The 13,162-nt window shown below is 39.3% G+C and overlaps 1 protein-coding gene across 2 annotated transcripts in view; it reads right to left on the bottom strand.

The window, feature by feature from the left end:
* ADCY7 (adenylate cyclase 7) overlaps window positions 1-12,489 on the bottom strand; it is a 64,330-nt gene extending 51,841 nt beyond the window's left edge. Inside the window, exon 1 of one of the 2 annotated variants that reach the window (XM_014942181.1) lies at window positions 12,388-12,489. The gene's annotated coding sequence lies outside the window, so the exon portion shown is untranslated. The remainder of the gene's footprint in view (window positions 1-12,387) is intronic. The other variant, XM_014942179.1, reaches the window with a different exon arrangement.
* Between the last annotated feature and the right edge of the window lie 673 nt (window positions 12,490-13,162).

Genomic DNA, 13,162 nt, shown 5'->3' with positions numbered 1-13,162 from the left:
CCGACAATATGGGTGGATAAAAAACCGTGTTTGTTTGGGGGGGGGGCGGGGGGGGGAAGTGCTTTTTACTTCCAACTGACAACTGTTGCATGGCAAGATGTACACCAAAAGTACCTGTGATCAAGCGCAGAAAGGGGGAAGGATTCATCAAAGGAGTTTCAAGATAAAAAGAACTATTTAAAAAGCTTAGCTCACACTTTTAGTCAAAAGGGAGTTAAGAACATAAATCGAAAAAATATAAGTCATTTTGTGACTACTTTGCAGTTCATAATACATATTTAATATCTATTACATACCTTCCCTAGGAAAATCTCAAAACCAAGTATTTCTGCATTTGATTATCAGTCTAAAAAGACATAAAAGTTTCCAATGAGAGAGAAAAAAAAAAGCAACAAACATTTATGTGTGTAGAGTGTTTCTGAAGTAACACACTCTCCAAATATTTACAAATCCAAAAGCCACTTTTACACTAAGAATTCCCTTAGACTATTCTCTTGGTTTTAAATGAAGTCATTTAACTGACTTTCACAAAGTTTCACTATGAAATACCATGACGCTTGAAAGTATCTCAAATGCAAAAATATAACAAATGAAGCAGAAACCACTGAAATACAATATAATGCACAAAATGGCAAATCCTGTATTCGTATCTATCACTGAATCAGCCCACTTCATCCAGGAGCTAACAGCCAAATGCTTCAGGGTAAGGAAAAACATAAGCCATATGCAACCCTTCAGTGACCTAAACTATGCATAAAACAGGCACATCTACATTTTTAGCTACTCTATGTATTACACACAGACATAAAAATGCTGTAACATTTATTTAAATCATAAAACACTGGTTAACACTCAGACTTCTACTACTTTCTCACCATGTGAAGCCTAGGCATACAGACACTACAAGTCAGAAATGAGGAAAAGAAAGGACAAAATGCAAGTGAAAACGTCCGGTATGTATTTTTGTTAAAAATCCTACTCAACTTCTTATAATGACTGTAAGCAGTTACTGTTTGATGATATATATATTCAGGCACATATATGTTGGACTATACCAATAATTTAATCACCATCTCTTTGCTAAGTATAAATATAAGCATATTCAAGCACACACATACAAAAAAACCCAAACCCAGATGAGAAAATAAGTTGAAATTATACACAAGCGAACAGTCAAAACTTAAGTTTCAAAACATTATAATTGCTCCACAGTGTTTTTACAAAAAGACACAACTGCTTGAACAGGTTCAGTGACAAGTATGGGAAGAGACTGTCTTTTACACAAACTCTCCGCTTTAGATGGGGTTTAAACAAAGTGTAGGGGTGAGACAGCAGCTTTGCAAGAAAGATACGAACAGGTCAAGTGATGTTCCAGAAAAAGTCAGTAGGTTAAAAGAAAAAAGCGTCCCATTGGGAAACAAATTGTACACTGTCAGTAATAGATATCAAGCACAAATTAAGAAAGCATTAACTTTTTATATTTATACTATAGCTAGGGACAATGAATGTAGAAACTAATATTCACTGAACTCTCCACCCAAAACACTGCTTATGAAATCGTGAATTCTTAGACAGGGTGACGCACAAAAGTAGTAAAATAAAGTAAAATCAAAGCATCCCAAGTACAGGACATATTTTACATGTACTATGAATACTGGATGTCTGCTTTATAAACATCATGGCTGGAAATAAATCTGTACTGTGAACACAAAGCAAGGATTCAACTCACCACAATAAACAAATACTACAATTTACAGAAAATTACATTCCTGACAGAAAATATAATAATTAATACATCAATTCATTTAAGTGTTGTTTGATGATAAACTTCCCCAAAATTACCCTCCCTTGGCTAAGATAATGTTTGGGAGCTAGCACAAAAATGTGTTTAGAAACCTATCATTTAAACAAAAAGCTATACATAGAAGTCCTAACTGTAAAGAAAAAATGCTGAATTAAGTACCATTACATACGTGTGTAATTCTAATGTTTCTTCCTGCAGTTGATACCGTAAAGGCAGATTGCAGCACTGGAGTGGAGCCCTTCCCACTACCCAGGAACTTTGATCACGGCCTTGTGTGACCCCCCAGAGCTGATACAGCCGGGTCTGAGCCTTCCCCTTACAGACAGGGAGCAGCACTTGGCCTGATGACTGCTCCTCCTTCTAGGCACTTGAGTGACTTGCCCAGTCTGCCCTTCTTTTATGACCCTACAGAAGCAATCAAGAGGAGGTCAGTCTAAGGAAAAGGGACAATTCAGTGCATGATGCATCAAGGAACTCGGACTGAAGGGTAAATCCAGGTCATGAAATCCCAAATAAGAAGAGGTATATTCTAATTCTGGCAGCAGTCAAATAAAAGAACAGCAAGGAAGCTCACCAATAAAAGCAGAGATTTGTGTGTCAGTACCCCTACTTTAAAAAGGTTGTACCTCTAGTTCTTGTCCAGAAATTAGTCTCTTGCACAAGCAAGCTACAGTAAAGTAGAAAACCAAGGTTAACTGCATCAATACAAAATATGGCATATTACAGAAGCATATCATGTAATATATCCATATATTTCTTCATTTAATGTGCCTGAAATCTAAAATTAATATTTCATTGTAGGGAAATATATGTAAAAGTATAAGTCGTAGGCCCAAGGAAAGTGCTTAAAAGTTCACTGACTTCTCCATTAAGACAGGAAGGAAGTTACAAGAATGATTTAGCCCACTGACTCACAAGGTTAGTGATTTATCAGAATATTAATGATAGCAGACATTTTTAGTAGACACTAAATCACAAAATTGCATTTTAAACAAAGCTTTTAGCACTTGACTGTAGAGAAAAACTCAACTTAGGCCAAAAATAGATCAAAATTCATAAGGAAAGCGAAAGATGAGCCTTACAGTTTTGAAATGCCTTTTTTTTTTTAAATGACTCATAATGAAAAGCTTTGTTTAGCAATATTGCAAGGAGGGTGCTCCCACTTGTAAAAAAAGGCTTTTTTTTTTTTTAACAGAGAAAGGACAGGTGGTTAAAAATCACTTTTGCCTACTTTCCATCCTGTTAGCTATGTATCAGTACAAAAAAGAATTAATAGTAATGAATAGTTTATGGGAATACAGGCAAACATCCCAAGCAGCTTAGAACGACACAAAACTACATCTTGGGACCATTCTGACACAGGTATTATTTCCAATATAAAAGTATACAACGCAGTTTGTGTTTTACAAATGGTCTGTCCAAATCATCACATTATCCAGATGTAAAAAATTATTTTTTTTTAAGGCTATAATGCTAGATAAAACTAACTGCCTAGTTACACAAATAAATTATTAGTTATTGCTTAAAGCATGTAAAATCTCCTGTAGTAACTGCCAACGTACAAACTCCCAGCCTCCTGTAAAGGAAAGTAGAATAAGTGTTCTCACATTCAGCTTCTGCAGGATAACATGATACACAGGTAATAACTAAGGCATTTTAGCTTGTTCCCTGGCAACATTTTGTGCAGTCTTCCTCTGGTTAGAATGCAGATCTGTTACCTTCCCAATTATTGTCTAAAAACTAGCGTGGCTGTAATTACTGAGCTGTTTCCCTTATGTAAAAATATATGTTTATATTAGATGATTTACAGCCTGACTGCATGCACCTCTGGAGTGGGTGAGGAAACAACGCCATCATAAGCAGCTCTGCTCTGTAATCACTAATTCCTTATGACAATCACTGGAACCTACAAACATATTCTGAAGTTCAGCTGGACACTCTTGAAGTTTAGGGTTTTTTTTTGCTGTAGAAGGGAAGGCAGTTGGGAAGGGCTGGCTGTACGGCACTGCACGGAGGGAGGAGCGGCGCTCAGCCTCCGCTGCTGAACAAGACAGCATTAAAGACCATCCACAATTACCTGGGCTGTTCCCTAGCAGAACAGGTGGTTAATGCCTATAAAAACCAGTTTTTCAGGTCTGAACTCAAATTGTGTGGTAACCACGCAACAGACCACCTAAGAGTTTGCAACTGACCAGAGGGTCACACAGCCACAGAAGGAACAGCAAGAGAATGGAAATCCGCTTGGATCCTTCTCATGAAGCGAAAAAAAGCCTGTGCTGGGGGTGTCAAGTACAGGAATGGGGACATGGACAGAATCGACCAAATCCCAAAGAACTCTCCAAAGAAGGGAGATTCAGGGAACAGCACGCAGTACAGTTTGTTTTGCACTGCTAGAAAACTTCTTTAAAAATTGCCCCCCACAGCCAGCTGTGTCTTTGTGACTGGCAGCCATGAGGTTCCAAAGTTAAGTGCTCCTAGCAGATGGGACTCCAGAGAAGTTTACTTCAAACAGATGCAGAGAGTCAGCAGTGATTTTAAGGTCCAGGGCAGTTGTTCCCAAAGTCCAGACTCATTGAGCAAGCCCGTACAGACAGCACCCAGAACCCCAAGGTGCTTAAAGCACTCACATAGAGGTGGACACAAACACAGCTAGTTGGTGTCTTGCGGAGAAGGCACAAATCAGGGTGACAGCACCACTAACTAGCACACAAGAGGAGAAATTATTAAAATTCAACTGCAACACTGAGAAGAGGGATGGAGTTGTTCCCCACCGAGGGCCTGCCCACTGCTCTGAGAACATGGTTCAGGTCAACTAAACCTATTTTATTCAGCATGCTGAAAGCTATGGTGAATACACTGCACTGGAGAAGTGCTGCCTCTCTCCTTGCCTTGGTTTAAATGAAGAATCAAATTAACTGATTCCCAGCTTTCTGATTCCCAGATTTCCTACACTTTCTACAGCCAAGACTCCTTAGACTTACCAGCCAGTATTAAGTTTGGTCGTTGTGTGGTTTATTGGCAAGTACTTCTTAAAACATTGGTTATCCATTTGTAAACACACAAGCCCAGACAAAGATGTCTGGGATACTGATACACAGAACTTGATCAGGAGCCATCCAGAAAGATAAAAAGAAAAAAGCAGAACATCTTTTAGATTCTGCAGCCTCCAAAAATGACACTTCACATAATTTTATTTATACATATACATGTATATGTATCTTTATATATACATATACATGTTTTTGTTGGCAGCAGAGGCAACTCCAAGAAAAGCCTAACCATCACTGATTAAGGATCCATATTTCAATGCAGTTCAAAGTCAGTCCAGCAGAATGCATTTCTAAATACAACAGCCTACATAAATGTAGGACAGAAATTAATTCAACATGTAAAACAAGTGTTCAACACTACTCTAGCAAACCAGTTTAGCTACAACTACATCCAAATTTCCTGTGTAAACATGCCTGATAAACAGTTATGGAACACAGCCAATATAAGAAAAGAACAACTCTTATTTCCTGCCTAAATTCGCCCAGAATCTTGAAAACCAAAATTTCACCCTTTGTTCTTCCAATGTAGTATTCATGAATCGCAACTTAATCTCCTTTATCTAGCAACACTGCTAATTTATTGGCCTGTACCTGACCAGAAGCAATTAACACCCACATGCAGTTCTGCTCACACTGACAGCCCATGTCACTAAATCATGTTCTACAACCCTGAAAGTGAGCTCTGAACATGCAAGTAATCAACACATCAGCTCACTGGGGAAAATAAAACTGCCTGTGTGGAATTTTGCCTATTGTGGCACTGTAAGAACTGCATCCAATCATTTTTACAAAGTAACTGTAGTGGAGGTTTTTTTCCCCTATTGCTTTGAAAGCTATACATGGTGTTTATACTGTTATCGAATTAAATTCTCACTTTCTCAGGGCAACTCCTAACTTTGACTACCCTCCAACAGTGGTGAATTTTGTATTTTGTTACGTGCAATAAATGCTGCACTTTAACTGAATCACAATATATGCCAACACAGCTATTGCTGTATTGCTGCAATGCGTTTTCTGCCTTATTTTAGAAGTGCAGCATCCTGAGGAAAAAGGGAGTGGGGGGCTTGTAACTGTTATTGTGATACAATCAGCAGACTAAAAATAAAAAGTAAAACCTACTAAATCCAAAACAGGATACTCCTCAGGAACTTGCAAAAAACTATAGGTGATTTTTAAGAAGTACTACAGCGAAATATTTTCACATTCATTTCCTGCTGTACAAGTAATGTAGAGAATCAGAGCTCTTTCATAAGAAGTACTGAATTTGGGCTAACAATTCAACTGGCAACACCTCAAATCGAAACGCGGTCCAGGTCACTTTTCCAGCATGTCTGCAGAAGTATGACTTACTACTTGGATAACGAGGAGCACAGTTTTATAGTACAACCACTGATGAAGAGGAGGGAACCACCCCCGCCTGTCTCTCAAGAAGTTCAACAGTACGTTCTTGCCACTTCCTCTAGCCTGACTGTTCTGTTCCTACAGAGGGGAAAAAAAAATAAAAATAAATATATCAGACTTTAAAAAATGCTTACCCTATCGAAAAAAAATAGCTTTTTTGCCCTTTCAGTTCCATGAATCAGCGCACCAGCAGGTCAGATGGGCACCAGTGCTGATTCAGGGAGGGGTGGGACAGGGGCAGGAAGCAAGCGGTGCTGCCTGCTATAGTGGCAGCTGCTTGTTGAGCCAGCTTAGCTACACCATAAAAATCACATCCGTCACCACATTTACTCCTCTGCTTACTTTCACAGTCATATAAGAATATTTCTAGAAAAAAAAGAGTGTTTTACACAGCCATCATTAGTCATTTTTACATAACTAGTGAGCAGAACAGAATGTAAAATTCTCAGGATGTTCCCTGAAGAAGCTGTGCCCTCCCATACGTACACAAGCCCTTGCTGAAAAAAAAACCCAACACGTTAAATTCATGAACTACACAGATAACTTCACAACAGCACAGAAATCAGGCGCAAAAAACCCCAAACCTCAATTAGCTCACGAGACTGCAAAGTGACCGGCAGATTATGTCAATTCTAGAGGAAGAAAAAAGATTTTGGGGGTTACAAGTACACTCCCAGAGAATTCACACTAGAGGAGAGACAGACCTTCTGGGCACCTCTCGCTCCCAGCCAGGCTCCACCAGAGCTCCAGCCGTGGAGCTCTCTGAACAGTCAAACCAAGGGTGCACATTTACCCACCAGCCTAGTGCCGACCATTGCCAAGCACAGGGACAGGGTGCACCTCAGGACCACAGCTTTAGCCTAAAAGATACACCTGCTTTTTTTTCCCTCCTTTGCGAGCAGAACTGCAGATGCTCCTCTCAGCCCACACGAGGGATAGGGCTCACACACCCCGCAATGCCTGCCCTCCCTTCCGACAGGGACTGAAATAAACTGGGCCATTAATATCAAATTGTAACTCCATAGAAGTATTCTTTGCCTCTGTTTTCTCCTGTCTTCAAATGAACTGCACAGGGCTTATACACACTAGTATAGGTACTACACATAGAACAAGCAGGCCTGTAAGAACTTCCACAATTAAAGTATCAGAATTTATTCATTGGCTTTATCCATGATAAGAATTTTTAAAGCATTTTCACCTCAAAACACAGCTCCTGATTAAAATGTAGTAGTGATGACTATATCCATTTGTCACGCTCTCTGGTATTTACTTTAGTTTATTCTGATACGCATCTCACGAATACATAAACGTTTGTTTCCTGGGCATTGAAAGGACAGCCACCTTCATGGCAGCAGGCTGAAGCCACCAGCTGAGGAGGAGCAGAAAAGCAGGCAGAAAGCGTCAGGAAGTGAGAAAGTTTTGATAGCTGTACCCCAGCTTCCTTTCAAATGAGGAAATCGAAACAAAAATTCTGTCCTGCCACTGGAATTTATTTTTTTGATTTAGTGCCACATAAGCTCAGTAGCAATAACAGAGAAAAAGACGCAGACACACAGAAAAGCCCTAGTAGAAAGTTAATCCTCTCTCAACTTGACCTGATCTGTTTGTTTTTTTTCTCCACAACCTGACTAAGCTTGAGCTTGTTTCAGCAAGCAGGCCCTGCCTGAAATATCGTAACAGATGGACTCAGGTTGACATGAGCCAGGTGCTAAGAATATCTGGCATTTAAATGATCAGTTTTATTGCCCATTTCCATCAATTTCAGTTGACTTTGAATAAACCTCAGTGAGCTCGGTCTGCTTGAATCCACCTCTGATGGCTCCTTCCCAGCTGCGCTCAATACCCAGCCCTTCCACTTTGTCATTCTTTTGGCACCCTTGTTTCCTCACCATTTTGGTTACTTGGATGGAAAACGGTATCTGAGTAAGAATTAGTCACTGCTAGGTGGTTTGGTCATCAACTAGCTCTTTAAAAGAACCCTCTAGTATGAATGTATTATATTTCTGTATAAATACAGCAGAAAACGTCACAGATTGGACATCATATAAACAATAAAAGACAGGCTATATTACAAATTAAGACCATCTTACTGAAAGATTTTATTCAACTCAATGAAATGCTAACTCTCCATTATTAGTCATAACATAATTTCATAGGGTGGAAAGTAACAAATTAAAACCAAAGCTATACAGTCACATGTAGACTATTTCTACATTTATCTACCTATAAAACACTTATAATATTGTCTCCTTCCTTGAAACAAAGCATGCACTATTAAGACCTTCCAATTTAATCAAAGTCCTTTTAAAACACTTTTCGTATTGATTATATTACAAGAGTATGCTTGTGGCTTTATAATCATCCATGTTCAAGGCAGCATTATTAAAAAAGAATTTATTGCAATACTTGCTGAACGTATCAGAAAAACACATTCCTTTTGTTGCGGGCTGACTGACAACTGGCACATCAAACAGTACATGTTTCTGCATCACGCAGATCAGAAGATGGTACAAAGCCCTGTCACTACTCTTAAGCAAACCGTGATGCGGGACATAGGAGAATGAGTTGGAAACTGATTTTGCTCAATTATCATTACCAGAGGGCCCTGCAAAGATACACATAGCACTGGGGCACTTCAGGGAGAATCGCCAGAAACAGCCCGTCCTATTCAAAGAAACTTGTCACCTTGCTCTGACTTGCACTGTTAGTTACAGCCTTGATAATCTTTGTTACTTCTGTTTTTAACTAGAATGCGTTACTTATTCACTTAGTTTTTATGCCCAGAAACAGAAGTTAAACACACCCTGTTTGTTCCTTCTCTCTAATTACAGATCAGAAGCTACTTTTAATGCTGAAATGAGGATTGCAGAACTGCTGTAAAGGAGAGGAACATTTTGGCCATTAGCTGTGAAGGAAGCTCTTAAGAAAAGTGGTATGTGCAGCCCCGCGTCACATGAGAGCCAGATTTGACTTTGTTCTGCCTTTAAAGCACCAACAGACCTGAAGCCTCTGAACTGCAGGGCTTGTGCTGTAAAAAATCAAAATAGCAGCCTGGTTGCCACAGAGGGGGTGGTTTATTTCATTTTTATAAAAATGCTACGGAAAACAGGCTACACAAAACAAGTAAGTTTGAAAGATACATGTCATAGTTCCAAGCTATTGAGGTAAAGCATTATAAAAGGAACAGCAGCCCCATGTTCTACTTAAATTTTGCCTTTGAGTAAAACCTAGACAAAATTATTTCACCTTTTACACCTTAATTTTACTAACTCTGAAGAGAGATCACTCAGCATCAGCAACCTACACATGATGGGCAGGAAATATTATTACAGCATATTTACACTATTGCATATTATGCTTATTGAGCAAAGAAAGACACTTCCAAAGGAAAGAACAAATGCATTGCTTGCTCTTCTGCCTCCATATACGAACAACCCTGCTGCTTGGCACCCCAAAACAGAGCCTGGATCCTGTTGGAGGTGATTCAGGAAGACAGGATGGTATAAGAGGCAAAAGGCAAGCAACAGTAATAGTTAAAGTGATTTGCAAGTTTCTGGAGATAATGATGATAATTTTTTTTTATTATGAGATAAAAGGGTTATAAAACTTCCACTTTTTAAAAAGAAAGCATTTTTTTCCTGTGAAAGTTCTGTGGTTTTTTAAATAAGAGTATGAGGAAATGCCAGATTAATGTCTTTACTGTTTTCAAAATGTAAAATATAAAATGTTTTTCAGCAAACCCAAGGCATTGACTGCTCGTGTAGTTTACCATAATGATCTAAGGAAGAAGTTGCACTTCCGTGTTTTAATACAAGATGATCTAACTGCACGGTGGTTACAAACTATTTCACACTGTAACATCCTGCCAGCTTAGCAAATAAGCATCTTGAAACTTTGCAGATGCTATAATAGATTATCTCCCTATTTACGCAGTATTAAGTCTTTGAAAGAGCCGGTTAGCTCTTCAAATGGTGCTTTCCAGAGGCTGAATTTAAGAATTTGAATATGACTGGGCTCTAATTAGAGAGGAAAGGAGCTATCTTTGCCTCAGTCAGGTTCCAGTTTTCATCTGAAAACCTGTTTTTGGTTTAAGTATGGTCTGTAACTCCACTTTAACAGCATGCTTCTTACACAGAGCACCAAATCCATCCCAAAAAACAGCAGAAACAGGGGAGCAGTGCAGGCAGCAGCCAACGCTCACTCACTGCTAGTGAATACGGGTCCTCACACCTAGGCCAGTTAAAGCACCCAGAGGACACCACCAATTCCACTGGCTCTCTGCTCTTGCATGCCTCAATTCCCAGGTTTATTTCTTACGACAATAAAACAATCTTTGAATTACCAAAAAAAAAAAAATTGAAAAAAAAGTTCTATATAGAGAAAGTCCCAAGTAACGCTTTCACTACAAAAGCCCTGCAGATGCTTAGTGCAGTTTGACTACTATATTTTATTAACCCGAAACACCAAACAAATCCAGGCAGAGTGGATCCTTTTCCAGAAAGATAAAAAGCTTCAACACAAACCATGAGACTGAGTGAGCAATCACTGGGTGCAGCCTATGTTTTACAGCCTTTGTAATAAATTAAAATCAGAACCAGTCATTTCAATAAATTCTGTAATGTTAAACCCAAGTCAAAGATGTAACCCAAGCATAAATCTAAGAATTCAATTTAGAAATATTTTTTTTTTTTGGTAATTCCACAGGGAATATTGTCTTTTTCTTTTTTTAATCTAAAAGCAACTGGCAATTACACAAACACCCACATTAACAGAAGACAATGATCATCTGTCTCTAGGCTAACACCTAAACTAATTAGCTCTCAACAAGCACCTGCTCTTTCACTTAGCACAAAGGATGAGAACGTAAATATCCATATACATTAGGGAATGAAGTATCTTCCTTGCTTACTCTTAATGGTGTTGACGTTAGCTTCATTAAGAAAAAAATTAAGAAGTTTAATGGCTGCTTTACAAGAACCCCCAATGACCCTAATTGCTGCTAGTAATGGCTTCTGGAAGCATAAATAACATGCTATAAGGGCCATTAGAAATCAGTATTGGCTTACTGTTTTCAGAGTGGTATTCCACCTACTCCTCATTTTCCATTCTGCCTATCTGGATGGGGGAAACTGTCAACGTGTCAGTGACTTTGGCAAATACTGGTTTTAATGTCAACCACTGCAATGAAGATTTTCTTCAGAAGTACTTAGTTCACTATATACACAAACAAGCCATGAGTACGCCGACTGTATCAGGGGTCTCAACACAGACCTGCACACACATTCTTCTTCTACCTATGGGGGATTGTATAAAAACTTCCACATCAGGACTTCAATATTTGAAAGGTCAGGATACCTAAACAAGCAAACAAAACCTCCTAACGCACAATCGTACTGTTTATTTATTTATTTCTGACCTAGACACAATCATTAAACCCTCCTAGAAGCTTTCCCTTTCTCCCTTGGAATCCTGCTTGCTTAAAAATAATATTAAAAAATAATAAATTACACCACCACATTATTCTAATTTATCACCAAAATACATCAAAGCTATAGAATTTCTTTGTGATACTTTTCCTTTTTAGACATAAAATAAACAAGCTCATATCTCCTGGTTTGTTTGTGTTTTTTTTTTTAAGGAGAATTCCTCTTAAATTTCCTAGCTCCCTTATTTAAAAAAAAAAAGAAAAAAACCCACAAAACAACAAAAAACAAAACCCCACGCTTCATGAATCTTAGCACAAAGCAGTAAGGTCACTAATGGAGACACAGTTACATGCTACTTCCCACTATGAAGACATTTTCATATTGCAGTGTCCAGCACAGGACACCTCATTTCCTATAATAAATCACAATCACCTCAGAATCAAACCCACAGTTTTTAGGTGCATTTGGGTGGATTTCCCCAACCTTATATTTGCACAGCACTTAACACAGCATGGTCTTGGGCCACGACCAAGCGTGTCGGGCACACAGCAATATAAATAAAACATAACACACCTGAAAGGAGAAAAGCAGCCTTCTCTGCTGAACCAGCTTCAAAAGTTACACTGTTTATTTACTTTGCACGTCCAAAAATGCTTTTCAAAGTGTATTTACCAGATTTCAGCACTTCTGCTGCCCACATCCTTACCGGTCGTAAAAGAAGTCTTGGGTTCAACAGACTTTGGTAAGGTCCTGGGTCGCTGGTGACGATGTGCCCCTGCTGTACGATACACTTCAGCTGCACCCACAAACATAAGATCCTAGCAATAATGACCAAACGCTGTACTGGATGTATTGAAGTTTTCCAATCCCTTCATTAACACAGAGTACTCACTGGTTACAGAAATGCCATAACACGTCCTAACCAGCTTATGAATTACTTACCTACCCTGCAGTATAAAAGCCACGAACCAACCTTCTGCAGGTATCTCAAGTTCTCCCTGCGTATTTAAGCACCTCTTTCAGCAATTTAAAGCCCTATTATGCTAAAAAAGCAGGAGCGAAAAACGCTCCAAATCACTCCTTAACAGGAGAGTGGGCTTTTGAGTACATGACTACGCAAAGAAATAATTAAAAAAAAAACCAACAAACCCAGCAAATAACTTCTCTATTCAAGAAACGGGCGCAAATCACCGAGGCCTCCGCAACTTACCCAAATCTGCCTTTTTTTTTTTTTCTCAAATAAAAGTTCGGAGAAAGGTTTTTAGGGCCTGAAAACCGGCCCGCTGTGCCCCCAAGGGTATCAAGTGGCGTAATAGGGGGTAGTAAAGAACCAGGAGAGAAGAAAGTCAGTCAGTCTTCGAGTTCCTCCTCCTTCTTCTTCTCCTCCTCCTCCTTCTCCTCCACCGCCCTGAGGTGTCTCTCTGAGGGCGGGACACGCGCGCGGCGGCGCTCGCGCCCCGCCTGCCCCCTGGCGGGTGGCG

The sequence above is a fragment of the Calidris pugnax genome, unplaced genomic scaffold, assembly GCF_001431845.1.
Source record: "Calidris pugnax isolate Ruff unplaced genomic scaffold, ASM143184v1 scaffold28, whole genome shotgun sequence".
NCBI classification, from domain to species: domain Eukaryota; kingdom Metazoa; phylum Chordata; class Aves; order Charadriiformes; family Scolopacidae; genus Calidris; species Calidris pugnax.
The sequence above is the reverse complement of the archived record's forward strand: the minus strand, read 5'-3'. Positions and strand labels throughout refer to the sequence as shown.